We start from the raw sequence: 26,794 nt of genomic DNA, 5'->3' as shown, positions 1-26,794 counted from the left end.
ACCTTACTTCATGATAGTAATACTTTCATCTGACTGAGAGACTGCATAAAGGGATTTTTCTGGGGTCCAGTTTGTCTGGCCACCCCATCGTCACCTGGGGGGCATGGGGGCATTGGGACAGACTGGCAGAGGTAGAGTCCCATACGCTCCCAGGACTTCAGTGCGGAGAGCTGACAATGGGGCCGACTGCCAGGCGCAACACCAGGCAAGCAAGGGCACACACCCTTGTACCCAACAACCTGCATGGACCCAGACAAACAGGTTGGACCTGATCCTGAAATATTATGTCACATTTTCCATTTTGGTTGCAATGACAAGCGAATAATGCATGTATACGCCATGAAGACCTATCAAGGTTTAGAATTGATTTTGAAAACGAGCACGCTTGCAGGCTTTTTAGAACAGTAAAACACTGTTCCTCATGCAGTTTACCAACCCCTTGTATTCTTTCAGATTGTTACTGATTTATGTATTGATCTTTTGGTTTTCCAGGAATGACTGAGAGGCAGTAGCTCCACAGTATGAAACCAACCCAAAGATTATTGTGAAAGGTAAGTGTGACATCATTAGCCTTCTCCAGCCTATTGTTCTCTGCTACACCATGTATATTCCCCATCAAGGTATTGATGAGGCAAAGGTAAAGGCTACCAAACTACCCTGGTTTTGGTTTGTGCCTCTCAAACCCAAAGGTGTTACAACTCAGCCCTTCTCAGCTGCCAGATCATGAGATTTATTCCCAGGGCGAACTCAAGGTTTTGAATAGTTACTGAAAGAACGGAGCTCATGTACAGTGCTAGAGCTTAGAACAGTGCTTGGCACACAGTAAGCACTTAACAAATACCATAATTACTATTATTATTATTATTATGTACATCTCTCAAAGTCCCTGGGTTCCATCCACTAGGACAAATCTAGCATTTAGAGTTACCTGCTTTGGGGAGAGTGAGTCTTAAGCTTAGACTAAGTTTCTTTCAGCTTCTTCTACAATTTCCCTGCTTCACTTTTCCATGAAAGTGTTGGTCAATTATTTATAAGTGCTCAATAAATATGATTGACTGAGTAGTGGTTACTCATATCTTCACTTTAGCCATACTTTGTTTATTCATTTGGTTAACTCTTATTCTACCTTTAACCCCATGACTTGTAATGTAGTAAAGTTCTGTCACATATTTCAAAAAGCAGGGATCCTCCTGTCCTTCTTTCTCATCCATTAGTAGGAAGGGAAAATGGGACAACACTGACAATAGCCATGATCATTGTTGTTGATGTATAGATGATGGCTGTTGAATCTTCATGGTCTACTTTCATTCTCTACTAATCTTACCTGTTACCAAATGTCATCTCTGCCCATTACTCTGAGTCTTTAATCCACCTACACAATTTCTGCACGGTCATGAAAATATTTTAGCACAGATTGACTTGATCTCTCTTGGTTCCATATCAGTCTTGTTGTCGAAGTGATTTCCTCTTGGGTTACTATCCTTGCTGATTTGCCAGGTAAGTGACCCTCCCCACCCCCATCCACTCCTTAACTGATAATAATAATAATAATAATAATAATAATAATAATAATAATAATATTTGTTAAGCGCTTACTATGTGCCAAGCACTGTTCTAATCACTGGTAGAGATACAAGGTTGTCCTAGGTGGGGCTCACAGTTTTAATCCCCATTTTACAGATGAGGTAACTGAGGTGCAGAGAAGTTAAGTGCTTTGCCCAAAGTCACACAGCAAAGTGGTGGAGCCGGAATTAGAACCCATGACCTCTGACTCCCAAGCCCATGCTCTTTCCACTAAACCATGCTGCTCCTCTGATCCCTACCACCCTTCACCCCCTTCACCCCCAACAACCCCCTTGGGTTTTTCTATTTTTTAACCCTTTTATACTTTTAAACAGCCATTCCTGCCACTTTGCTGCTGCCAGCCCATCATGGCTCAGTGTCAAGAGCACGGCCCTGGGAGTCAGAGGTCATGGGTTCTAATTCCAGCTCTGCCATATATCTGCTGGGTGACCTTGGGCAAGTCACTTAACCTCTCTGAGCCTCAGCTGCCTCAGTTACCTCGTCTGTAAAATGGGGATTAAGACTGTGAGCCCCTTGTATTCCCCTCCAGAGGTTAGAACAGTGTTTCTCACATAGTAAGCACTAAAGAAATGCTATCATTATTATTATTATTATTATTATTATTATGGCTCCTGCCTTCCAGGACTACAAAGATGGAAGGCTCTAGACTAGCAGGTGGCAGTGGTGGACAGGCGGGGGTGGTAACAATCACCTCCCTGACTTCTTCCCCCTCCACTACCACTCTGGACTTACTCTCCTGTGGACTACTTCCTCCTCCACTGCTGCTGCCAACCCTTTCCCAGCTTGTGGTTTTGGCCTTCTGGGGTTGTGTAAAGCCAAGGGGCCGGGGCCGGATGGGGAGAAAGGCAATGGAGGAGGTGGAGTAGATGAGGAGGAGGCGGCCGACATGGAGCTCTCTCCCTACCCACCTTCTCCTCTCCCACAGCCTCTGTTGTTCCACCCAAGTACAACCGTGGTCACCTGGCTTTGCAGCCCCAGGAGGCAGACACCACAAGTCCAGTGTCAGTGGTGATGATAGCCGCATCAGGATCAGCAGTGGCAAAAGCTTTTTTTAAAAAAAATATTTCAGGGCTAATAGAATAGAAAAGGCACAGGGAAACTGGGAAGAGGGGGCAGGAAAGCCATTAGGTGGACTTTGTGTAAGGGCATGGAGGGGAGGGGGGGCTAGATTTATGTACCTCACCCTGAAAACAGTCATGTTCTTCATGCTTTGCCGTGCTTCGAGTGACTGCTGTATTTCGAAGGCCTTACTTTGACTTCACACTCGGAAACAAAATAATGTTGAAAGCATCAAGAAGGCATGTTGAGCACACACCGAACGGCATGGGATTTGACAGGATATTTGCTCCATTTTGGTCCCCTTAAAGTAAGCTTAATAAAAGCACCCTGTAAGAAAATAGGCATCTCATCGTATAATGTGTTTACTACCTTTTTAGATTTCTGACTTGTCATGTGCTGTGTGACTTGAATGCCCTGCCTGTGTGCCCCTGCTTTGACTTAAATATTTCTCTTTGTCAATCTTCTGAAGTCCTTTTACTATTACTTGTGTTGCCAGTGTCCAGTACTCAGGATTGAGTCACTTAGGATTGATTTAATGAGGACTCATTTGTTGGTTTTCAGGTCAACTCTTTGAGTTCATCCATGCAGTGAGGTTCCAAAATAGGAAAGGTGTACCTTATTGAAAATTCCATTTTATATATATATATATATATATATATATATATATATATATATATATATATATTAGTGACAATTATGACATTTTATTAGTTCAATATTATTCTTAATTACTTTATTAGTAGAACAAGTCAGGCATTTTTAGCCATATGAACATTGAACCCATGTGACAATTCTATTTTTTGCTGATAGTGGTGCTGCTACTGAATTAAAAAAAGTGAGGTCTTATACATTGGTAATTAGATTTCATTTTGCTTTGGGAGTCGAGACTATAAATTGGTAATTAGAGACTAAACTGACACTGTGGAAAGATAGATGGTTTCAACTTAAAACACCAAAATTTCCTATTGAATGTTTCAGGATGGCAGGTCTTAGCAACTAAACCAATGCAAAATGTCAGTTTAATTGAGGCTTAAAAGATCAAAGTTCTGAGTCCTTTTCAAGGATAAAGCACAAAAATGTCTTGGATAATTTACTTTAAGACTTACCTTGCCAAACTTAGAAGATAGTGCTTTTAGTTTTGCTTTGTGTCAGCACAAAACCATTTTTCTTTTGATAAAAGATATGGACAATTTATAAAGTGAGAATTGCATGTATGCCGATTCAAAAGAGAGATGAGGTGAAAAAGATTTAACAGTGACTAAATCTGCAAGGCATTCAGGGGAAAATGATACCCAATGAAAAGAAATTCGCTTTTATTGGCACTAAATAGGCCTAAACAGTTTTAAAGACATGTTAGATCAGAAGTTTGAATTTACACCAAGAAGGTATTTTGCAATTATTGGAGGAATTTTTGATAGGGGTAAATGTAACTGTATGATTTTAAACTTGTTAGGTCATTGATTTATAGTGTTCACTGGACTAAATCAGGAAAACCCTGTATTTCATTCTCAAAGTTCTACTTATCCTCTATGAATCATAATTTTTAGATAGAATAAATGCTGTAGTGAATCAATCAGTTGTATTGAGCCCTTACTGCCTGCAGAGCACTGTACTAAGCACTTGGGAGAGTACAATACAACAATAAACAGTGACATTCACTGCCCACAATGAGCTTACAGTCTAGAGAGGGGAAGACAGACAAATAAGTAAATAAATAAAATTGCAGGTAGGTACATAAATGCCGTGGAGCTGGGGGCGGGGGGAGAATAAAGGGAGCAAGTCAGGGTGACGCAGAAGGGTGTGGGAGATGAGGAAAAGTGGGGCTTAGTCTGGGAAGGCCGCTTGGAGGAGATATGCCTTTAATAAGGCATTAAAGGGGGAAGGAGAGTAATTGTCAGATTTGAGGAGGGAGGATATTTGAGGCTAGAGGCAGGATGTGGGTGAGGCAGATGCAATTCGAGGCACAGTGAGAAGGTTAGCATTAGAGGAGCAAAGTATTCAGGCTGGGTTGTAGGAGAGAAGTGAGGTGAGGTAGGAGGGGGCAAGTTGATGGAGTACTTTAAAATCAGTGGTGAGCTGCTTTTGTTTGCTGCAGAGATGGATGGGCAACCACTGGAGTTTTTTGAGGAGCGGAGTGACATGTCCTGAACATTTTTGTAGAAAAATGATCCAGGCAGCAGAGTGAAGAATGGATTGGAGTGGGGAGAGACAGGAGTCTAGGAGGTCAGCAAGAAGCCTGATGCAATAATCCAGGCGGGATAGGAGGAGTGATCATATTAACGTGGTAGCAGTTTGGATAGAGAGGAAAGGGTGGATTTTAGTGATTATGTGAAGGTGGGACCGACAGGATTTAGTGATGGGTTGAATGAGAGAGAGGAATCAAGGATAACGCCAAGGTTATGGGCTTGTGTGACAGGAAAGATGGTGGTGCCGTCTTCAGTGATGGGAAAGTCTGGGGGAGGAAAGAGTTTGGATGGGAAGATAAGGAGCCCTGTTTTGGACATATTAAGTTTGAGGTAATAGGAGAACATTCAAGTAGAGATGTCTTGAAGGCAGCAGAAGATGTGAGACTGGAGAGAGAGAGTGAGATCAGGTATGGGGATGTAGAATTGGGTATCATCCATATAGAGGTGGTAGTTGAATCCATGGGAGCGAATGAGCTCTCCAGGGGAGTGGGTGTAGATGAAGAATAGAAGGGGACCCAGAACTGAACCTTGAGGGAACTCTACAGTTAGCATATGGGATGCAGAGAAGGAGCCCGCGAAGCAGATTGAGAATGAATGGCCAGGAAGATATGAGGATCTCTTCATCTTTTGGATATGAAGAGAAAGGGCATTCCAGGCCAGAGGCAGGATGTGGGTGAGAGGTCAGCGGCAAGAAAAACGAGATTGAGGTATGGTGAGTAGGTTGGCAATAGAGGAATGAAATGTGCAGGCTGGGTTGTAATAGGCAATTCAGGAGGTAAGGTAGGAGGGGGGGCAAGGTGATGGAGTCCTCTAAAGTAGACTGTGAGCCAGTTGTGGGTAGGGATTGTCTTGGTTGCTGAATTGTACTTCCCAAGTGCTTAGGTCAGTGCTCTGCACACAATAAGTACTCAATAAATACGATTGAATAGATGAATAATTGTAAGGATTTCTGTTTGGGCGGAGGTTGATCGGCAGCTGAGTTACTGGAGGTTCTTGAGTAGTGGAGAAGTATGGACTTAATGGTTTTGTAGAAAAATGATCCAGGCAGCAGAGTGAAGTGTGGACTGGAGTTGGGATAGACAAGAGGCAGTGAGGTCAGCAAAGAGGCTGATGCAGTAATCAAGGCGGGATGGGATAAGGGGTTGGATTAAAGTGGTAGTTGTTTATATGGAGAAGAAAGGGCAGATTTTAGCGATGATGTGAAGGTTGAACTGACAGATTGAATGTATGAGTTGAATGAGAGAGATGAGTCAAGCCAAGGTTGCGGGCTTGTTCCCCAAGACTATACTTCTTGTCTCTTTAGAGCTTATGTTCTGCCCTCCTTGTTTGCATGTGGCCCCCTTTAGGTTCACCAGCTATTTGGGTTTCCTATTTTTTTTGTATTACCTAGCATAAGTCTATTGTGGTGAGCATTGCCTCAGTACTGGTGAACTTGCTGCATTTCAGGACTCCATTGTTAGTCATCTGGTCCTGCCTTTGGATACTGAGTATGGTTCTTAGGTTATACTGCTGAAACCTGTAAAGAAATTGAATGTATTTTATGTGATGGGTCCTGTCTCACAGCCATATAGGAGTTTGGACACCACTACAGATTTAAAAACCCTTCAATTTCTTGTGAGTGTGAATCTCCAGAAATCCAATGCCTATGTGACTGCAAAGCATTTATTTTTTTCCCCAAGGAAGAAATTGATGCCTAGAGGTAAGGGTATTTTGAAGCTAAACCATGCTATCATAATAGAAAGCAAGCAGAAAATCCTTAAGAAGAAAACTAATCTATATTATTCCTTGTATAAATTTTAAAGGAAAAATGATTGCCTCAATGACAAAGTTGTATGACAAAGATGCTTCCAGTAGTTATTCATAAATTGAAAACAGTGTATCTGGGGGAGATATATATATATCTCCCCCAGATAAACTATTTTCAATGTGTACACACGCACACACACACACACATACACCCCCCCCACACACACCCCTCCCAGTGTTACCCCTTGGAAACATAAATGCAAAGTGGAATAAAATTTCCACAGGTAGTACAAATTACATGAGTACATACAAATCAATGGAACTAGACTGAATCTGAATAAATTTGGAAAGCCAATCTGAGATCCAGAAATCTAATGAAACACAATATCATAGCCAGCTGATCCCAAAATTGATAAACTAGTCCTAATTCTCCTACCGTAAGAGTATCATGGATTTCTACTCTCAGTGCTATAATAAGTTAGAGGATAGATAGAAACTTGCCTGTCATGTCCAGCATTTGCATATATCCTAGAGAACGCCTTATGATGATGTTTACTTCTAATATCTTATTTCAAAGGGGAATAAATAAGTGAAATAAGAGTTTAAAAAGAAGAATGAGGGGTTTCGTTTTACTTTTTTTGTTTTTAAAGAGTAATAATTACTGTTATCTTCAAAGTTGGTTGCAACATACCTGGAGGAAATGCAAGATTAACAATGTTAGTAATAATGGAGCCCAAGGTGTTTGTACAGTGCATTAACAGCCTTGAAAGCCAAGGATCAGGAGAGCAGGTGGTGGGACGCAGCTGCTGAATAATCCTCTTAACCTCATCTATTCTCAACAGGGAGGGAAATGTAAAAACAAGTTGCTGATGTCGTTGGAACAAAAAGAACATCAAAAATACTCAGAGGATCCCCACTTGGAGGGAAATGTGGCCTGATATTGCTCATTCTATTTATAAAATAAGATACATTTACTATAGAATGCTGGGCAAATGGGCAACATACAAAAAACAGTAGTTGGGTTTGCAGAAAGAAACAAAGTTAAATAAAGTATAGAATAAAATCTTGGGTTCACTATTGGGCCACTGCTTTCTTCAATGGGTTTCTAAACCTGAAGGTTTGTTGTGGGCAGGGAATATTATTGCTGTACTGTACTCTCCCAAGCGCTTAGTTCAGTTCTCTGCACACAGTAAGCACTCAAATATGATTGAATGAAAGAATTAATGTGTAAATTTTGTCCAGTGCCCCTTCATTCATCTTCATTTCCTTTCACTCACAAATATGTATTGGGGTAAAGGAGCAGAACATAACTCCACCCCCATCTTCTACTCTCCCTACTAGGGGTTGAATGGGGCTGGGGGGAGATCTGGGGAACCAGGGGTTGCTCGCTCAGACTCATTGGAAACCTGGAAGTGGGGAATTGTGTTTCCAATTTGGCTTAGCCCCTTTGAATTTGCGGACTCACTAAATTCTGCAGTAACAGTGCTGGAGCCTTTTTATTTAGCATTACCTTTTCCATTCCTGGAGATTTGTATTGCTTCTGAACTACTGTCGGAAAAGGCAACTTGGGAAACAACACACAAATTTTGAAAATTCTTTTTTTGACTCAGACACATAGTATTTCCTCGTTATATGGTTTGAATTGTGAGCTATTAAGAGGTTAAATAAATGGAAAACTAAGAAGTATACCCAGCCAAGAGACAGACAAATCAAGAGCAGAGGGCATATAAGTAAGAATAGAGTGGTCCTTTTGAACAGTTCTGTGTTGTCAGGATAAGTTCATTGTGCCCCAAACTCTTAATGTCAGAAAGACAGGAATGAATAGGGACTTTTTTTCTGGAAAATCTGAATTTTAACACGAGAGAGTTTTGTTGTGTTGCTTTTAGATAGTGTTAGGGAAACATAACACTTGGCTGGAAAGAAGCTGTTGATTGCTTACATGGGTTTCCGTAGCATGCCAACTAGACTAGCCAACCTATGATTCTTTATCAAAGAGCTGGGAATTGCATGCAAGGTGAGACTTCCACTTGACAAGCAGAACAGAAGTCTCTTGGGATAAATACTAATTAGGATTTTCTTGGGTAGAAGCTAGGCTGTTACCGAGAAGTATTTTAGGGAAAAATAGTGTCAGATTGCAATAAGAGAGTTGGGAGAAGAGCACAATTAGCTGGAATCTCTCAATGTTTAAGATATTTTACAGGAGTAAATTCGATACTTGAGAGTAACTCTCAAGTCACCAGGAAACTATTTAGCTTACTAAAGCATCAGTTCAGAGTCTGCATGACGTACTTAGGAAGATAGAATAAAATTTAAAGACCTGATCCCTACTACAGTTGCCAGTTGTCTTGTTCTATAGCAAACAGTCCAGGTTTTCAGTTGCCCCCTCTCCCCCATCAAGTACTAGGCACTTCCGTCTGGGTTTTGATTTTCAGCAGCACCAAACCTCCTTCTCCTGGAGCTCCTTCTGCTGAGTTCTGTGGCTTGAACAATGGGCCAGATTTCACATGGACCTGAGAAGGGAAAAGGGTCTGGAGAAAGTGGGAATTTCCGGGATTCCTACTGGAAAAAAAGCTCTAAGCTTGCATTGAAATCCACATAGTCCTGTCAAATGGTAGATATGATGTCAACCCATGAGCGTGTTGCATGAGCCTCCTTGTCTAGTATACAGGAGGGCTGTCAATGGCCACCGTAGTGCCTGACCTTAAAGAGCTTTGAGTCTATATTACAGACATGGAAACTGAACCTTGGTCTCATTCATTGACTTGCCAAAGATGACTTGCTTTCCTTTTTATCTATAGAATTGACATGAAATGGGATCCGGCTGCAATCTCACATCAAAATGTGACTCAGGGTAAAGGAAAAACCAAGGTGAAGAATCACATTCAGCTTTCCATTTCTTACCCCCTGTTCAACTCTCCAGTCAGATCATGTGACAACATTGCAGTTTTCAGGGTTGGCAAAGATCTCAACTTCAGGTTAAAGATAATTGGAATTTTCTGTTCATCTTCTCGATCCATCATTTCCTCAGTAGCAATATCTCCTCCCTGTTTTTATTGATCATCAACAAGGTGTTTCTTGTGCTTTCTGGTTCTTAACACCAGATAGTAAAGTACATTTTTATGTAAGCAGATTGATACTCTTTAAGTATCGCAATGATGTACTCAAAATTCCAAGATTGGCAAAATACCTTTAAAGGATACAGATCCAAGTGAATGGGCACTTGGAGAAGCAGCGTGGCTCAGTGGAAAGAGCCTGGGCTTGGGAGTCAGAGGTCATGGATTTGAATCCTGGCTCTGCCACTTGTCAGCTGTGTGACCTTGGGCAAGCCACTTAGCTTCTCTGTGCCTCAGCTACCTCATCTGTACAATGGGGATTGAGACTGTGAGCCCCATGTGGGACAAGCTGATCATGTTGTATCCCCCCAGCGCTTAGAACAGTGCTTCACACATAGTAAGCACTTAATACCATCATTATTATTATCATTATTATTATTATTATGGGCAGTACAGAAGGGAATAGGGGAAATGAAGGCTTAGTTGGGGAAGGCCTCTGGGAGGAGAAGAGATTTTAGTAAGGCTTTGAAGGTGGGGAGAGTAATGATCTGTCATATATGAAGAGGGACAGAGTCCCAGGCAAAGGTTTGGTGATGAGATAGATGAGAGCAAGTAGGTTTGGCATTGGGGGAGCGAAGCATGCAGGCTGGGTTGTAGTACTTCAGTGTTTTTAAAAATCATAAAATCCCTGTACAAATAAACCTGTACAATTCAGTAATAAATTCTACTGAATCAAGGGTATAGTCATATTTTTACCACAATTCTCAGTTACAGAAAGAAGTCATGTATAAACATACACTGGGCATGCCCACACCAAGATCGCTCTTTCGTCTTTTCAGCCAAGTCTTTTGAAGCACAGCCCAGACTAAGGAAGCCTTTTTGACTGATACTAAAACGTTGACAGCTAAAAATATATTTCTAGCAACAAGCTTAGCAACTTTGGTGAAAGGGTTGCAATGAGTATGAAACTCAGGCATATTCATGGGCTTATTGTCGGAGGGGGAGAAGGTCTTGGTCCACTTTAACATGAAAATGAACAGAATGTGTGGTACTTAATCCAATGATACTACAGTTGGCAGTTTTGCTTTGAGTAGATTGAAGGTTTGGCTTCTATAAATTCCCAAGCATTTCTTTAAAACATCCTGATGCTAAGATGTCTTTTGGATGTAATACCAGAATATTTTATTCAACATCACTTCATAAATGTCCAGAACACATCTTAATCAATCATATTTATTGAGCGCTTACTGTGTGCAGAGCACTGTACTAAGCGCTTGGGAAGTACAAGCTGGCAACATATAGAGACAGTCCCTACCCAACAGGGGGCTCACAGTCTAGAGGCATACAATATGCCATTTAGCTTGTTCAAATAGTTATAACCCAGGCTTTTTGATCACATCAATTATAAAATAAAATAAAAAATAAATTACGTTATTTAAGCAAACACTTACTATGTGCCAGGCACTGTTCTAAGCACTGGGGTGGATGTAAGCACATCAGGTTGGACACAATCCCTTTCCCATGTGGGGCTCACAGTTTCGATCCCCATTTAACGGATGAGGTAACTAAGGCCCAGAGAAGTGAAGTGATTTGCCCAAGGTCACACTGCAGACAAGTAGTAGAGACAGAATTAGAACCCATGACCTTCTGATTCCCAGGACCGTGCTCTTTCCACTATGCCGTGCTTCTTCCACACACCTCCTCCTACCTCACCTCCCTTCTCTCCTTCTACAGCCCAGCCCGCACCCTCCGCTCCTCCGCCGCTAATCTCCTCACTGTACCTCGCTCTCGCCTGTCCCGCCATCGACCCCCGGCCCACGTCCTTCCCCTGGCATGGAATGTCCTCCCTCCACACATCTGCCAAACTAGCTCTCTTCCTCCCTTCAAAGCCCCACTGAGAGCTCACCTCCTCCAGGAGGCCTTCCCAGACTGATCCCCCTTTTTCCTCTCCTCCTCCCCATCCCCCCTGCCCTACCTTCTTCCCCTCCCCACAGCACTTGTATATATATTTGTACCGGTTTATTACTCTATTTTACTTGTACATATTTACTACTCTATTTATTTTGTTAATGATGTGCATATAGCTTTAATTCTATTTGTTCTGACAATTTTGACACCTGTCTACATGTTTTGTTTTGTTATCTGTTTCCCCTTCTAGACTGTGAGCCCGTTGTTGGGTAGGGACCATCTCTATATGTTGCTGACTTGTGCTTCTCAAGCACTCAGTACAGTGCTCTGCACACAGTAAGCACTCAATAAATACGATTGAATGAATGAATATGAATTATGAATATGCTCTTTGCTTTTTTTGAAATTAAGACCTCCTAATATGTACAATATGGTTTTTCTTAGGAAGGAGGTTGTACTTGGCAGAGGGAACTAGAATTATGGTACCCTATGAAAACTCTAAATTATCAATATGTTTAGGGAAATTGCTGCAGTTTGTCAAACAAAAAAACCCAACTAAACCTAACCTGTATGGAAATGTCATGCCCTTTGATTTCAGTATTATCTCTTGGTTAGGCTGTTTCTGGCACTTGGACTCCACATGATGCTCTTATGGATTTTGATAGCACTATTCCATTTATTAACACTTATGAACACTTAAACTTAGAAGTTTAATCAAAAATAAATCAAAACCTAAATGCATAGTCATTATTTTTCAAACTGTATTTGTAATTACTTTATTCGTATGTCAATATGCCTATTACTACTTCAGTGGCATATTTTATTCCTGCCATATAGAAAGCAGAGCTTAAGACTGTTGCTATATTTTGGAAAAAAAGTCTATATTTCCAAGGTACTAAGGAATACGTATTCATATATCGTGAATGCAGTAGTTCCCCTTCCATCAGATTTCAAATTCATCTTTTCTGACAGTCTTATTTTAATATGTACAACGGTTTACTCAACCTATGGTAGCCCTCTGCCACATAACACAAACATAACACATAACATAAAATTATGATTTGATTCTGTGCACAGAATCTATCGGATCTATACTATTGAAATGGCCTCAACTGAGTTTACAAGTTGAATTCACTGAACTTTTATCACCAGGTTCACTTTAGGAAAAAGAGTAATGCAAATAGAATCAGATTGGAGATGGTGTTCTGCAATTATATAATCAGGTTTAGGAAATGGTTCTGCCCTCTCATCTATTCATGTACCCTGAGAATTTATTTGGCATGTGTTACTGACAATCAGGATGCTGTAGCTTCTGCCGGATGTTCCTAGAATTTCCAAAGCTAGTGAGAAGTTTTTGTGATATTGCTAAATATTATTTTTTTGCTTAAATTGTATCACTTGACTATATTGTCTTAACTTCAAATAGAAAAAATATTAATCCAGCCTGATAACAAAAATGGTGGAGTTGCAAATTTAAGGATTTCTAATGTCAGTGTTCGTATTGTGCGCACAGAACTTTAGAATCAGAAATGAGGCTAGAAACAACCTTAAATAGTCATATTACCAATCCTTTCTAAACCAAGTTGGCATTTCCTTTGGTTCCATTTCACTTGAAATGGAAAATAGTTGTCTTTTATTCTCTGCATACGTATCTCATATACATTTGCACTCACTGCCTTCTTTGCTCTTCTGTGTTAAAGAAATACTTAATCCCCCTTAATCTGTCCATATAGGTGAAGCTTTCCAATGCTTCAATATGTTTGTTAATAATAATAATAATAATGGTATTTGTCAAGTGCTTACTATGTGCCAAGCACTGTTCTAAGCGCTGGGGTAGATACAAGGTTGTCCCATGTGGGACTTACAGTCTTTAATCCCCATTTTACAGATGAGGTAACTGAGGCACAGAGAAGTTAAGTAACTTCTCTCTTCTGCCAGACAAAACTATTTCTCCTCCCTTATTGACACCCATGCCCATCACCCCCGCCAGCTCTTCCGTACATTCAACTCCCTTCTCAGGCCCCCGGTTCCTCCCCCTCCTCCTTCCCTCACCCCCAACGATCTGGCCTCCTACTTCATTAACAAAATTAAATCCATCAGGTCCGACCTCCCCAAAGTCTCTTCCCCCCTTTCTCCATCCCCCCGGCTCTCAACACTCTCTGCTACTCTCCCATCCTTCCCAGCGGTATCCTCAGAGGAACTCTCCTCCCTCCTCTCAAGTGCTACTCCGGCCACCTGTGCTTCTGACCCCATTCCCTCTCATCTTATGAAATCTCTCGCTCCATCCCTTCTCCCCTCCTTAACTTCCATCTTCAACCGCTCACTCTCCACTGGTTCCTTCCCCTCTGCCTTCAAACATGCCCATGTCTCTCCCATCCTAAAAAAACCCTCTCTTGACCCCACCTCACCTTCTAGTTATCGTCCCATATCCCTCCTACCATTCCTTTCCAAACTCCTTGAACGAGTTGTCTACACGCGCTGCCTAGAATTCCTCAACAACAACTCTCTCCTCGACCCCCTCCAGTCTGGCTTCCGTCCCCTTCATTCCACGGAAACTGCCCTCTCAAAGGTCACCAATGACCTCCTGCTTGCCAAATCCAACGGCTCATATTCTGTCCTAATCCTCCTCGACCTCTCAGCTGCCTTTGACACTGTGGACCACCCCCTTCTCCTCAACACGCTATCTGACCTTGGCTTCACAGACTCCGTCCTCTCCTGGTTCTCCTCTTATCTCTCCGGTCGTTCTTTCTCAGTCTCTTTTGCAGGCTCCTCCTCCCCCTCCCATCCTCTTACTGTGGGGGTTCCCCAAGGTTCAGTGCTTGGTCCCCTTCTGTTCTCAATCTACACTCACTCCCTTGGTGACCTCATTCGCTCCCACGGCTTCAACTATCATCTCTACGCTGATGACACCCAGATCTACATCTCTGCCCCTGCTCTCTCCCCCTCCCTCCGGGCTCGCATCTCCTCCTGCCTTCAGGACATCTCCATCTGGATGTCCGCCCGCCACCTAAAGCTCAACATGTCGAAGACTGAGCTCCTTGTCTTCCCTCCCAAACCTTGTCCTCTCCCTGACTTTCCCATCTCTGTTGACGGCACTACCATCCTTCCCGTCTCACAAGCCCGCAACCTTGGTGTCATCCTCGACTCCGCTCTCTCATTCACCCCTCACATCCAAGCCGTCACCAAAACCTGCCGGTCTCAGCTCCGCAACATTGACAGGATCTGCCCTTTCCTCTCCATCCAAACTGCTACCCTGCTCATTCAAGCTCTCATCCTATCCCGTCTGGACTACTGCATCAGCCTTCTCTCTGATCTCCCATCCTCGTGTCTCTCTCCACTTCAATCCATACTTCATGCTGCTGCCCGGATTATCTTTGTCCAGAAACGCTCTGGGCATATTACTCCCCTCCTCAAAAATCTCCAGTGGCTACCGATCAATCTGCGCATCAGGCAGAAACTCCTCACCCTGGGCTTCAAGGCTCTCCATCACCTCGCCCCCTCCTACCTCACCTCCCTTCTCTCCTTCTACTGCCCAGCCCGCAACCTCCGCTCCTCCACCACTAATCTCCTCACTGTACCTCGTTCTCGCCTGTCCCGCCGTCGACCCCCGGCCCACGTCATCCCCCGGGCCTGGAATGCCCTCCCTCTGCCCCTCCGCCAAGCTAGCTCTCTTCCTCCCTTCAAGGCCCTGCTGAGAGCTCACCTCCTCCAGGAGGCCTTCCCAGACTGAGCCCCTTCTTTCCTCTCCCCCTCGTCCCCCTCTCCATCCCCCCATCTTACCTCCTTCCCTTCCCCACAGCACTTGTATATATGTATATATGGTTGTACATATTTATTACTCTATTTATTTATTTATTTATTTATTTTGCTTGTACATTTCTATCCTATTTATTTTATTTTGTTGGTATGTTTGGTTCTGTTCTCTGTCTCCCCCTTTTAGACTGTGAGCCCACTGTTGGGTAGGGACTGCCTCTATGTGTTGCCAATTTGTACTTCCCAAGCGCTTAGTACAGTGCTCTGCACATAGTAAGCGCTCAATAAATACGATTGATTGATTGATTGATTAAAATGACTAATGGTGATTGGAATGCTTATTTAGAAAAGTAACATCTAACCGAACGTATAGTTTATAATTTCTCAAAACTACAGGTTACATTGGATTTTAGAGCTAAAATGCCTGTCGTTTTAGACCTAGTACTGCAGCGCTCTAATGGACAAAGAGAAAGGGATTTGAAAACAATTTGAGTTGAGTTGAAAGTTCAGTTAAGCCTAGTGGAAAGAGCACAGGGCTAGAGCCAGAAGACCTGGGTTCTAATCCTTGAACTGCCTCTTGCCTGCTCTGTGACCTTGGGTAAGTCATTTGACTTCTCTGTGCCTCAGTTTCCTCATCTGTAAAATGGGGATACAATGCCTGTGCTTCCTCCTATTTTTTAAGGCATTTGTTAAGCACTTAGCATGTGCCAGGCACATTGCTAATCCCCATTTTACAGTTGAGGAAACTGAGGTACAGTGAAGTTAAGTAACATAATAAGCATGGTCACACAGTAAGCAATTGGCAAAGTGAAATTAAAACCCAGATCTCTAAGTTTTGGGTCTATGCTGTTTTTACTATGCCACATTAGACTTATTGTATGCCAGAAATAGAAACGAAAAGATCTTGTATAATAAGGGGAAAAATCCTGCAAAACCTGGCCTTATAAATCACTATGTCCTACTAATTGAAGGCCCCATTAGTGACTATAGCAAAGTTAGGGAAAGAATCCTGTTGTTATTCAGTATAAAGGACCAAACCTGATGGAGAATCTAGGACATTGCCATGACAATACCAAGCATTGCAATTAAATTTCCTTTTTGTGGTTTCTCTTCAACCTTGCTATCTATCTTCTTGGATCAAAAATAATATCATTAAGCATGTTACTTAAATTTATATATTGGGAAACTCTTTTTGCACTTGTTCCTACTCACCAAAGATGTAAAAATAATTATCCATTTAATGCAAGTCTTTAGCTGATGATTTAAAGGTATTTAACTTTGTTAATTATTAAAAGCCCCGACAGCGCCATGAGTTGAAAAGCTTTTTTTTAGAAAGTGACAGACATAGACTTAAATAAATGTGTTTCAAATCCTAAAGTCAGACCCCACTTGAATAAAATCAGGCATTGCAGAAGCTTGTTTGGCAAACAGACTCTCAATCAATGAATTGTATTTATTGAGTGCTTAACGTGTGCACAACAGCATACTAAGCGCTTGGGAGAGTACAATATAATAGAGCTGGTAGACATGTTCCCTGCCCAGAAACGAGCTTACAGTCTACAGGGGGGCTATAGACATTAATATAAATAAATTATAGATATGTACATAAGTACTGAGGGAAGGATGAATAAAAGGTGCAAATCCAAATGCAAGGGTGATGCAGAAAGGAGTGGGAGAAGAGGATATGAAAGCTTCATTGGGAACGACTTCTTGGAGGATATGTGTTTTTATTAAGGCACATCGAGATCTAGGTACAGCAAATGGGTTGACATTTAGAGGAGCAAAATGTGCAGACTAGGTCGTAGTAGGAAATCAGGGAGGTAAATTAGGAAGGGGCAAGGTGAGTGCTTTAAAGCTGATGGTAAGGAGTTTCTGTTTGATGCAGAGGTGAACAGGGGACCACTGGAGGTTCTTGAGGAGTGAGGAAACATGGACTGAATGTTTCTGTAGAAAAATGATCCAGGCAGCAGAGTGAAGTATGGACTGGAGTGGGGAGAGACAGGAGGCAAGTAGGGTGATGCAGTAACCAAGGCGGGATAGGATAAATTATTGGATTAACATGGCAGTAGTTTGGATGGAGAGTAAAGGGAAGATTTTAGTGATGTTGTGGAGGTTGAACTGACAGGATTTGGTGACATATTGACCCTGTAGGTTGAATAAGAGAGATGAGTCAAGAATAGTGCCAAGGTTATGGGCTTGTGAAACAGGGAGAACGGTGGTGCTGTCTAAAGTAATGGGAAGGTCAGGGGAAGGACAGGATTTGGGTGGGAAAATCAGGAATTCTGTTTGGACATGTTGAGGTGTCAATGGGACATCCAAGTAGAGATGTCCTGAAGGCAGGAGGAAATGTGACACTGCAGTGAAGGAGATCAGGGCTGGAGATGTCGATTTGGGATCATTTGCATAGAGGTGGTACTTGAAGCCATGGGAGATAATGAGTTCTCCAAGGGAGTGGGTATAGGTGAAGAATAGACGGGAACCCAAAACTGAACCTTGAAGGAATTCCACAGTTAGGGGTTGGGAAGCAGAGGAGGAGCCTGTAAAAGAGACTGAGTGGCCAGAGAGATAGGAGGAGAACCAGGAGAGGTCAGTGTCAGGGAAGCCAAGGTTGGATAATGTTTCCAGGAGAAGGGGGTGGTCAACTGTATCGAAAGCAGCTGAGAGGTTGAGGAGGATTAGAATGGAGTAGAGGCCATTAGATTTGGCAAAGAGGAGATAATTGGCGGCCTTTTGAGAGGGCAGTTTCTGTGGAGCGAAGGGGACGGAAGCCAGATTGGAGAGGATCGAGGAGAGAATTGGAGGAGAGGAAGTGGAGTCAGAGAGTGTAGACAACTAGTTTAAGGAGTTTGTAGAGGACTGGTAGGAGGGAGATGAGGTGATACCTGGAGGAAGCCATGGATCAAGGGAAGGTTTCTTTTAAGATCAGGGATACATGAGCATGTTTGAAAGCAGTGGGGAAAAGCTATCGGAAAATGAACAGTTGAAGATGACAGGGAGGGAAGAAGGGAAGGGGCAAGCATTTTGATAAGGTGTGAAGGGATGGGGTCAGAGCCACAGGTGGAGGGGATGGATTTTGAGAAAAGGCAGATCTCTTAAAATACTGCCGGAAAAGAAGGGAGAATTCAAGGAGGGGCAAGAGGAAGAAGGGACTGGAAAAGAGCAGAGGAGATTTTACAGAGATCACATCTGATGGTTTCAGTTTTCTCAATATAGTATGTGGCTAGGTCATTAGGGGCAAGAGATTGGGGAGATGGGTTGACGGGATTTGAAGACGGAGTTAAATGTCTGAAACAACTGGAGAGGGTGATGGTCAATAAGGGTGGACATACAGTGTTGCCGGGCAGAGTTAAAACAGACAAGAATCAACTTGAAGTGATTCAAGTCAGCCTGATATAATAATAATAATAATAATAATAATGGTATTTGTTAAGTGCTTACTGTGTGGCAAGCACTGTTCTAAGTGCTGGGGAAGATACAAGGTAATCTGATTGTCCCACATGGGGCTCATAGTTTTAATCCCCATTTTACAGATGAGAAAACTGAGGCACAGAGAAGTTAAATGATTTGTCCAAGGTCACAGAGCAGATAAATTGTGGAGCCGGGATTATAACCCATGACCTCTGACTCCCAAGCCCGTGCTCTCTCCACTAAGCCACACTGCTTCTACTGGATTTCCCCCAGCAACGCTTTGAGGCTTGTGCATAGGAGTGAAGGAAGCATACTGTGGTGGTGATCCAGGGCTGTGTTTTAGTGGTAAAAGATTGGTAAAGGGTTAGGAGAGCAAGTGAGTTGAGTTCAGTGGAGATGGTGGTGTTGAGAGTGTGAATTTGGTCATCAAGGGAAGGTAGTTTGGGTATGGAGACTAAATGGAGCATAATGACTTGAGAAAATTGGGTGAGACCAAAAGATCAGAGGTTTCTCTGGGGACACAGGACAGATTTGTGGGGAGGAGGTATGTGGTCAGAGGGATTTCAGATTTGGTGAGGGTAGAGATTGTACAGTGACAAGAAATGATGGCAACGAGTTGTGTGTCCACTTCATCTACTCACCAGTGTGGACATACTCTACATGTATGGGTGGGGGAGGGGGAATGGTGCAGAAGAGCGAGAAGGAAGCCAACTCCTTCCCCTTCCCAGTTAGTCTGGTAGAGTGGGAAAAGATGAGGCCCCCTCTGGGGAGAGAGCAGGAGGGTAGACAGTGTCATCTGGGGAGAGCAAGGTTGCAGTGATGGCAAGGAGGAGCAGTGACTGGGTCAGGAACAGTTCAGTACTGTAGAGAATCTTTCCCATAATGGAGTGGGGGCTCCGCAGGCCGCACTTAGGTGAGGCTGTGGCGGGGGAGGGATGAGGGGCTAGGGGCCAGCATGAGGGTTGTGGAGGGGTTGGATGGGAGTGAACTGATGGAGGCTGGTGTAGTGGGGAAGGGGATGAGAGGTGGCACGGGGACAGGATAACAGGGATGGGGGTGGGGAGGAGGTTTAGAGCAGCCCAAGGGGTGGGGAGGGATTGGTTGGAGGGGGATCATCATCATCATCATCAATCGTATTTATTGAGTGCTTACTATGTGCAGAGCACTGTACTAAGCGCTTGGGAAGTACAAATTGGCAACATATAGAGACAGTCCCTACCCAACAGTGGGCTCACAGTCTAAAAGGGGGAGACAGAGAACAAAACCAAACATACTAACAAAATAAAATAAATAGAATAGATATGTACAAGTAAAATAAATAGAGTAATAAATATGTACAAACATATATACATATATACAGGTGCTGTGGGGAAGGGAAGGAGGTAAGATGGGGGGATGGAGAGGGGGACGAGGGGGAGAGGAAGGAAGGGGCTCAGTCTGGGAAGGCCTCCTGGAGGAGGTGAGCTCTCAGCAGGGCCTTGAAGGGAGGAAGAGAGCTAGCGGATGAGCAGAGGGAGGGCATTCCAGGCCCGGGGGATGACGTGGGCCAGGGGTCGATGGCGGGACAGGCGAGAACGAGGTACGGTGAGGAGATTAGCGGCGGAGGAGTGGAGGGTGTGGGCTGGGCTGTAGAAGGAGAGAAGGGAGGAGAGGTAGGAGGGGGCGAGGTGATGGGCAGCCTTGAAGCCCAGGGTGAGGAGTTTCTGCCTGATGCGCAGATTGAATGGTAAGCCACTGGAGATTTTTGAGGAGGGGAGTAATATGCCCAGAGCATTTCTGGACAGATAATCCGGGCAGCAGCATGAAGTATGGATTGAAGTGGAGAGAGACACGAGGATGGGAGATCAGAGAGAAGGCTGATGCAGTAGTCCAGACGGGATAGGATGAGAGCTTGAATGAGCAGGGTAGCGGTATGGATGGAGAGGAAAGGGCGGATCTTGGCAATGTTGCGGAGCTGAGACTGGCAGGTTTTGGTGACGGCTTGGATGTGAGGGGTGAATGAGAGAGTGGAGTTGAGGATGACACCAAGGTTGCGGGCTTGTGAGACGGGAAGGATGGTAGTGCCGTCAATAGAGATGGGAAAGTCAGGGAGAGGGCAAGGTTTGGGAGAGAAGACAAGGAGTTCAGTCTTCGACATGTTGAGCTTTAGGTGGCGGGCAGACATCCAGATGGAGATGTCCTGAAGGCAGGAGGAGATGCGAGGAGATGAGAGGAGAGGCGAACAGCAAGGCCATTAAGGGTTCAGATGGGCTCTGACAAATCACCTTGCAACAATTAGAGGAGATTGTGACTCCTCTAAATGCCAAAAACTATGGTTTAGAGTTAGCAGGTCTTGAATTGCAATGGTTGTTGGTCTGGTGTGGGTTTCAACCAGATTAAATCTGTTTTGGGCCCTGAAATCTGAGTCATACCATGCTCGATCCAAAGAAATCCCTTCTCTATTAGGCACAGTTTAAAACCCAGCCAGATTTGCAGTGAAGTACATGTTGGATTGAACCAGGAACTGTCCCCCACTCCGTTCTCAAAGATCCTGCAAAGCAAATTCAGCTGAGGGCCCACATTTGATGAAACCACCTGTGTTCATCTTTAAAATTTCATTCATTAAATCATATCTGAGTGCTTACTGTGTGCAAAGCACCGTATTAAGCTCTTGGGGGAGTACAGTATAACAATAAAACAAACACATTCCCTGCCCACACTGAGTTTACAGTCTAGAGGAATAAATGGGTATCTGTAGAATTGAGAGGACTCTGAAAGGCCCCTCATTTCTGTTACAGCACATATTTTTATTACACAGATTGGATGTAACATGATGGAAAAATTGGGAATCATGTTGTTATACCAGAACAGACTTATGATGTCCGAAGAGCATTCCCTAAATTGGCCCAAGTAGATTCAATGTAGAAAGAATTTGTTCATGCAAATGATGTTGGTTGAGGTGTAATGTTGCTGAGCTTTAATGTTTGCAATTTCACAGCATTTATTAATAATAAGAATAATCATGATACTACTGCTGCTACCAATAATAATAATTGTGGTATTTATTAAGAGCTTACTATATGCCAAGCACTGTACGAAGCACTGGGGTTGATGCAAGATAATCAGGTCCCACATGGAGCTCACAGTCTAAGTAAGAGGAAGAACAGGTAATCTCCATTTTGCAGATGAGGGAACTCCACACAGAGAAGTGAAGTGACTTGCTCAAGGTAACACCACAGGTAAGTGGTGGAGCTAGAATTAGAACCCAGGTCCTCCGAGTCCCAGGCCCATACTCTTTCCACTAGGCCACAGTGAAATAACAATGAGAGGTAAGGGTATGAAACATTCCACTTGTGGTGGTCGTAACAATAATGTAGGCATTCATATTGAAAAATATCAGGCGTGGGGATATCTTTGAATCATTTATCCAGCCCATTAATTCCCATTGACTCAATGGTTACCCTAATGCAATTGTACCATAATAATTATGGTATTTCTTAAACACTATGTGCAGTCAGATCAGATACAGTCATAGGATTCATAATCTAAAGGGGGAGGGAGAAGAGATACTGAATCCCCAGTTTACAGATGAGGAACCCAACAGGCAAGTGGTGGAGCCAGGATTAGAACCCAGGTCTCCTGACTCCCGTAACACAAGGCTCTACAAGATTGCAGCCCTTGTGATATGGAAGAACCTTCTGTTCTGTAATTGGACCGATTCGGTCAGAGTAAATTATTCTGCATTAAATCGGGAATAGTAACTGGCTAAAATAGCACCCTCTTGGGCTGAAAGAGTTAATGATCATTCTAAATATGTAACTCTCTAGAGTAGAATTTCTCACTGGAGGAACATAAAATGCACCAAGTTATTGGAAATAACTTCTGCAAAGAATTTGCATAGGCTTTTTTTATTTCAATATTTGCATAGCAATGTACTTTTATTATGTATTTGTATTATGAAAGCTAGCTATGAGAAAAATAGGAGCAATAAAGTGTGCTTTGATTGATAAGGCAAATGCCTTATATTGATGCTGGGAATTTGCAACCCTCTTTGCTTGTGATTTTATTATAAACATATATCTTTGTTGACTGAATTCTGATGGCTTAATTATCTTTAATATCTAAGGCATGCTACATTGAAATATATTTCTACCATATTTATTTAATTGAAAAATGTGATTTTATGAAACTGGCACACATGGCATCGCCTTGTCAGCAACAAAATCATAGGTGGATTTAAGTTGTGGATACAAAAATTGTCTGATAGTCCTTCACACTGAAGACTAACATTCAATATATTGGTTATCTTCATCTTTTAGAACTTTATGGAAGAATGCCTCTAAAACATCCTAATGGGTGGAGGCTAAAAAACATTCAATAAGTGCTCAAAAAATGTTAACAGTCAACAGGGAGCAAACACCTAAGATAGAAGTAGAGAAGGTTGTGTCTTACATTTCCTCTTGTCTTCAAGCCATCTCTATGCAGATGTCCTACCATCACCTCAAACTTAACATGTTCAATCAATCAATCAGTCGTATTTATTGAGCGCTTACTGTGTGCAGAGCACTGTACTAAGCGCTTGGGAAGATGTTGAAAACATAGCTCCTTATCTTCCCACTCAAACCCAGTCCTTCCTGTCTCACAAGCCCGTAACCGTGGTGTTATCCTCTCTCTCATTCAACCCACATATTCAGTCCATCACTAAATCCTATCAGTTCCCCCTTCACAACATTGTTAGAATCCATCCTTTCCTCTCCATCTAAAATGCTACCACATTAATTCAAGCACTTGTCCTATCCTACCTCGATTACTATATCAGCCTCCTTGTTGACTTCCCTGCCTCCTGTCTCTCCCCTCTCCAGTCCATACTCCACTCTGTTGCCTGGATCGTTTTTTCTACAGAAACGTTAGGTCCATATTTCCCCACTCCTCAAGAACTTCCAGTGGATGCCCATCTACATCCACATCAAACAGAAACTCCTTACGATCAGTTTTAAAGCACTTGATCATGCCCCCTCATACCTCACCTCACTACTCTCCCACTACAACCTGCCCGCACACGTCCCTCTTCTAATGCCAACCTACTCACTATATCTCGATTTTGTCCATCTCACCACTGACCTATTGCCCACGTCCTGCCTCTGGCCTGGAATGCCCTCCTTTTTCATATCCAACAGACAATTACTATCCCCTGCTTCAAAGCCTTATTGAAGGCCCATCTCCTCTAAGAGGCCTTCCCTGATTAAGCCCTCATTTCCTCTTTTCCCATTCCCTTCTGTGTCACCCTGAGTTGCTGTCTTTCTTCACCATCCACCCGCCTCCAGCCCCACAGCACCGATGTACGTATCTATAATTCGTTTATATTAATATCTTTCTTCCCCTTTCGACTGTAAGCTTGTAGGCAGGGAATGTGTCTATTATATTGTTGTGTGGTACTCTCCCAAGCACTTAGTACAGTGACCTGCACATAGTAAGTGCCCAATAAATATGATTGATTTTTTTTTAATCAGTGTTCTGCCCTTGACACCTCAACAAAGCCGCTTAAAGCCCTTCCATCCCAGCTGCATAACTAATATTACTGAGAAATCTCCACCCTTTCAATTGAGATACAGCATGGCTTAGAGGAAAGAGCATGAGCTTGGGAGTCAGAGGACCTGGATTCTAATCCTGGCTCTGCCACTTGCCTGCTGTGTGACCTTGGTCAAGTCACTTAACTTCTCTGTAATTCAGTTTCCTCAACTGTAAAAATAGGGATTCAGTGAGTGTTCTCCTTCCTACTTAGACTGTGAGCCCCATGTAAGACAGGGATGGTGCCCACCCTGATTAACATGTAACTATCCCAGCTCTTAAAACAGTGCTTGACACATGGCAAACACTTACCAAATACAATAACAATAATGCTGACAATGATAATGATAAGCATATATTTATGTAATGCCAGTGGGCATCAGGAAATTGAGTTAGACAAGGCTATTATTATTATTATTATTATTATTATTATTATTATGTGCCATTGAGTCGTTTCCGATTCATAGCGACTCTTTGGATATTTTCTCCAGGCTGTCCTGTCTTCTGCCATAATCCGTAACTTTGCTAATGGTTTTTCCATTAGTGTTGTTATGGTTTCTATCCATCTAGCTGCTGGTCTGCCTCTTCTATTTTTTCCCTGGATTTTTTCTACCATTAGTGTCTTCTACAGAGAATTAGTCGTCCTGATTAAATGTCCAAAATATAATAATAATAATAATAATAATAATAATAATGATGGCATTTGTTAAGCGCTTACTATGTTCTTACACCGTTCTAAGCGCTGGGGAGGATACATGGTGATCAGGTTGTCCCACGTGGGGCTCACAGTCGTAATCCCCATGTTACAGAAGAGGTGACTGAGGCACAGAGAAGTTAAGTGACTTGCCCAAAGTCACATGGCTGACAAGCGGCAGAGCCAGGATTAGAACCCATGACCTCTGACTCCCAAGCCCGTGCTCTTTCCACTGAGCCATGCTGCCCCAATCTAAGGTGAGTCACTTGGCCTTCCAAAGACCACATTGGCCTAATTTGCTCCAAAACCCATTTGTTTGTTTCTTGGACAGTCCTTGGTATTCACATTATTTCATTCATTTTACCTTTCCTTCTCTTTTTAAGGGATGTTTTTTAAGATGGCCATTACTTGGATGGAGCAGGGAATTGATATCTAGATATCTACAGTGACCCAGAGGAACAGGGCAGGCTTCAAACATTTTTGGTGCCCTGAGGCAGAAAAAAATTGCATTCCCCCCTACCGCTTGCAGATAAAATCTCTAGAGTTACAGGTTTTTCCAATTTTCAACATTTGGTGCCCCCTTGACATGTACCCTGAGGCGACTGCCTCTCTTTTTTGCTGCCTGAGGCCAGTTAGGCCTTCAGAAAAGGATGCACATGCACGCAAACACTCTCCTGGACATCCGGAGAGAGGGTAAGAGAGTGCACATTAGAGAGACTGAGTATGAATAATTTTTTTCTATTTTGAAGCATCAGATTTTATATGTTCATCTTAAATCCGGGGTTGGATTGATTTCAGGAGCAGCGTGACGGTTAAAATATCATTATAACCAATTTTGCCTAGAAATTATCATGCAAATCTCTAAAAGTTGTTATGATCATGGGGTTCTTACAAGTTCCCATAGACTCTGGGAAATAAAAAAGGTGCAGCAAATGAATTGGCTAATTCTGAATTCCGTAAATAGACCCTCTTGCCCCCTCCCAAGTTAGGAGAGTTAGGCCATTTATCGCTTGCCCTTCTCTACTCTCAGTAGATGCAACAGTCTCTGCTGTTCCTTTATTCTTTAAAGCAAGATATTAATCTCTTTCCCACTTTTTCTTCCCACACTAACTCGTTGCTTATACTGTGGCCGCCATGGTAGATTGCTTGGCTGTTAGGAGCCTGTTGTCTCCATTGAAGGGATCCAGAGATATAAAGTATATTTTGTCCTCTAATAATTTTAAGCTATTTCAATGCAAAGTTAATAGATTTTCAGTCATTTTATGTACTTAACCCATCTTAAAATTATCTTAATGGTTTAAGAGTTTCATTTGGGCCGAGTGCTTAGAACAGTGCTTGGCACATAGTAATTGCTAGCAGATACCATAATTATTTTTTGTGGTATTTGTTAAATGCTTACTATGGGACAGGTTCTGTACTTAGCTCTGAGGTAGATACAAGCTAATCAGGTTGGACACAGTCCATGTCCCACATCGGGCTCACCTTCTTAATCTCCATTATACAGCTGCGGTAACTGAGGCACAGAGAAGTTAAGTGACTTGTCCAAGGTCACACAGCAGACAAGTGGCAGAGCCAGGATTAGAACTCAGGTCCTCTGACACTCAGGCCTGTACATTCATTCATTCAATTGTATTTATTGAGCACTTACTGTGTGCAGAGCACTGTACTAAGCACTTGGGAAGTACAAATTGGCAATGTATAGAGACAACCCTACCCAACAACGGGCTCACAGACTAGAATGGGGAGACAGACAGCAAAGCAAAACAAGTAGACAGGTGTCAATACCATCAGAATAAATAGAATTGTAGCTATATCATCATCATCATCAATTGTATTTATTGAGCACTTACTATGTG

At 42.8% G+C, this 26,794-nt stretch overlaps 1 protein-coding gene across 1 annotated transcript in view; it reads left to right on the top strand.

The window, feature by feature from the left end:
- The window catches only part of CNTN4 (contactin 4), a 910,670-nt gene that overhangs the window by 232,618 nt on the left and 651,258 nt on the right, over nt 1-26,794 (top strand). The window contains exon 2 of the mRNA XM_038772663.1: nt 493-551. The gene's annotated coding sequence lies outside the window, so the exon portion shown is untranslated. The remainder of the gene's footprint in view (nt 1-492; nt 552-26,794) is intronic.

Source organism: Tachyglossus aculeatus, chromosome X1, assembly GCF_015852505.1.
Source record: "Tachyglossus aculeatus isolate mTacAcu1 chromosome X1, mTacAcu1.pri, whole genome shotgun sequence".
Taxonomy (NCBI): domain Eukaryota; kingdom Metazoa; phylum Chordata; class Mammalia; order Monotremata; family Tachyglossidae; genus Tachyglossus; species Tachyglossus aculeatus.
Note: the sequence above shows the minus strand (reverse complement) of the source record. Positions and strands in the feature narration are given on the sequence as shown.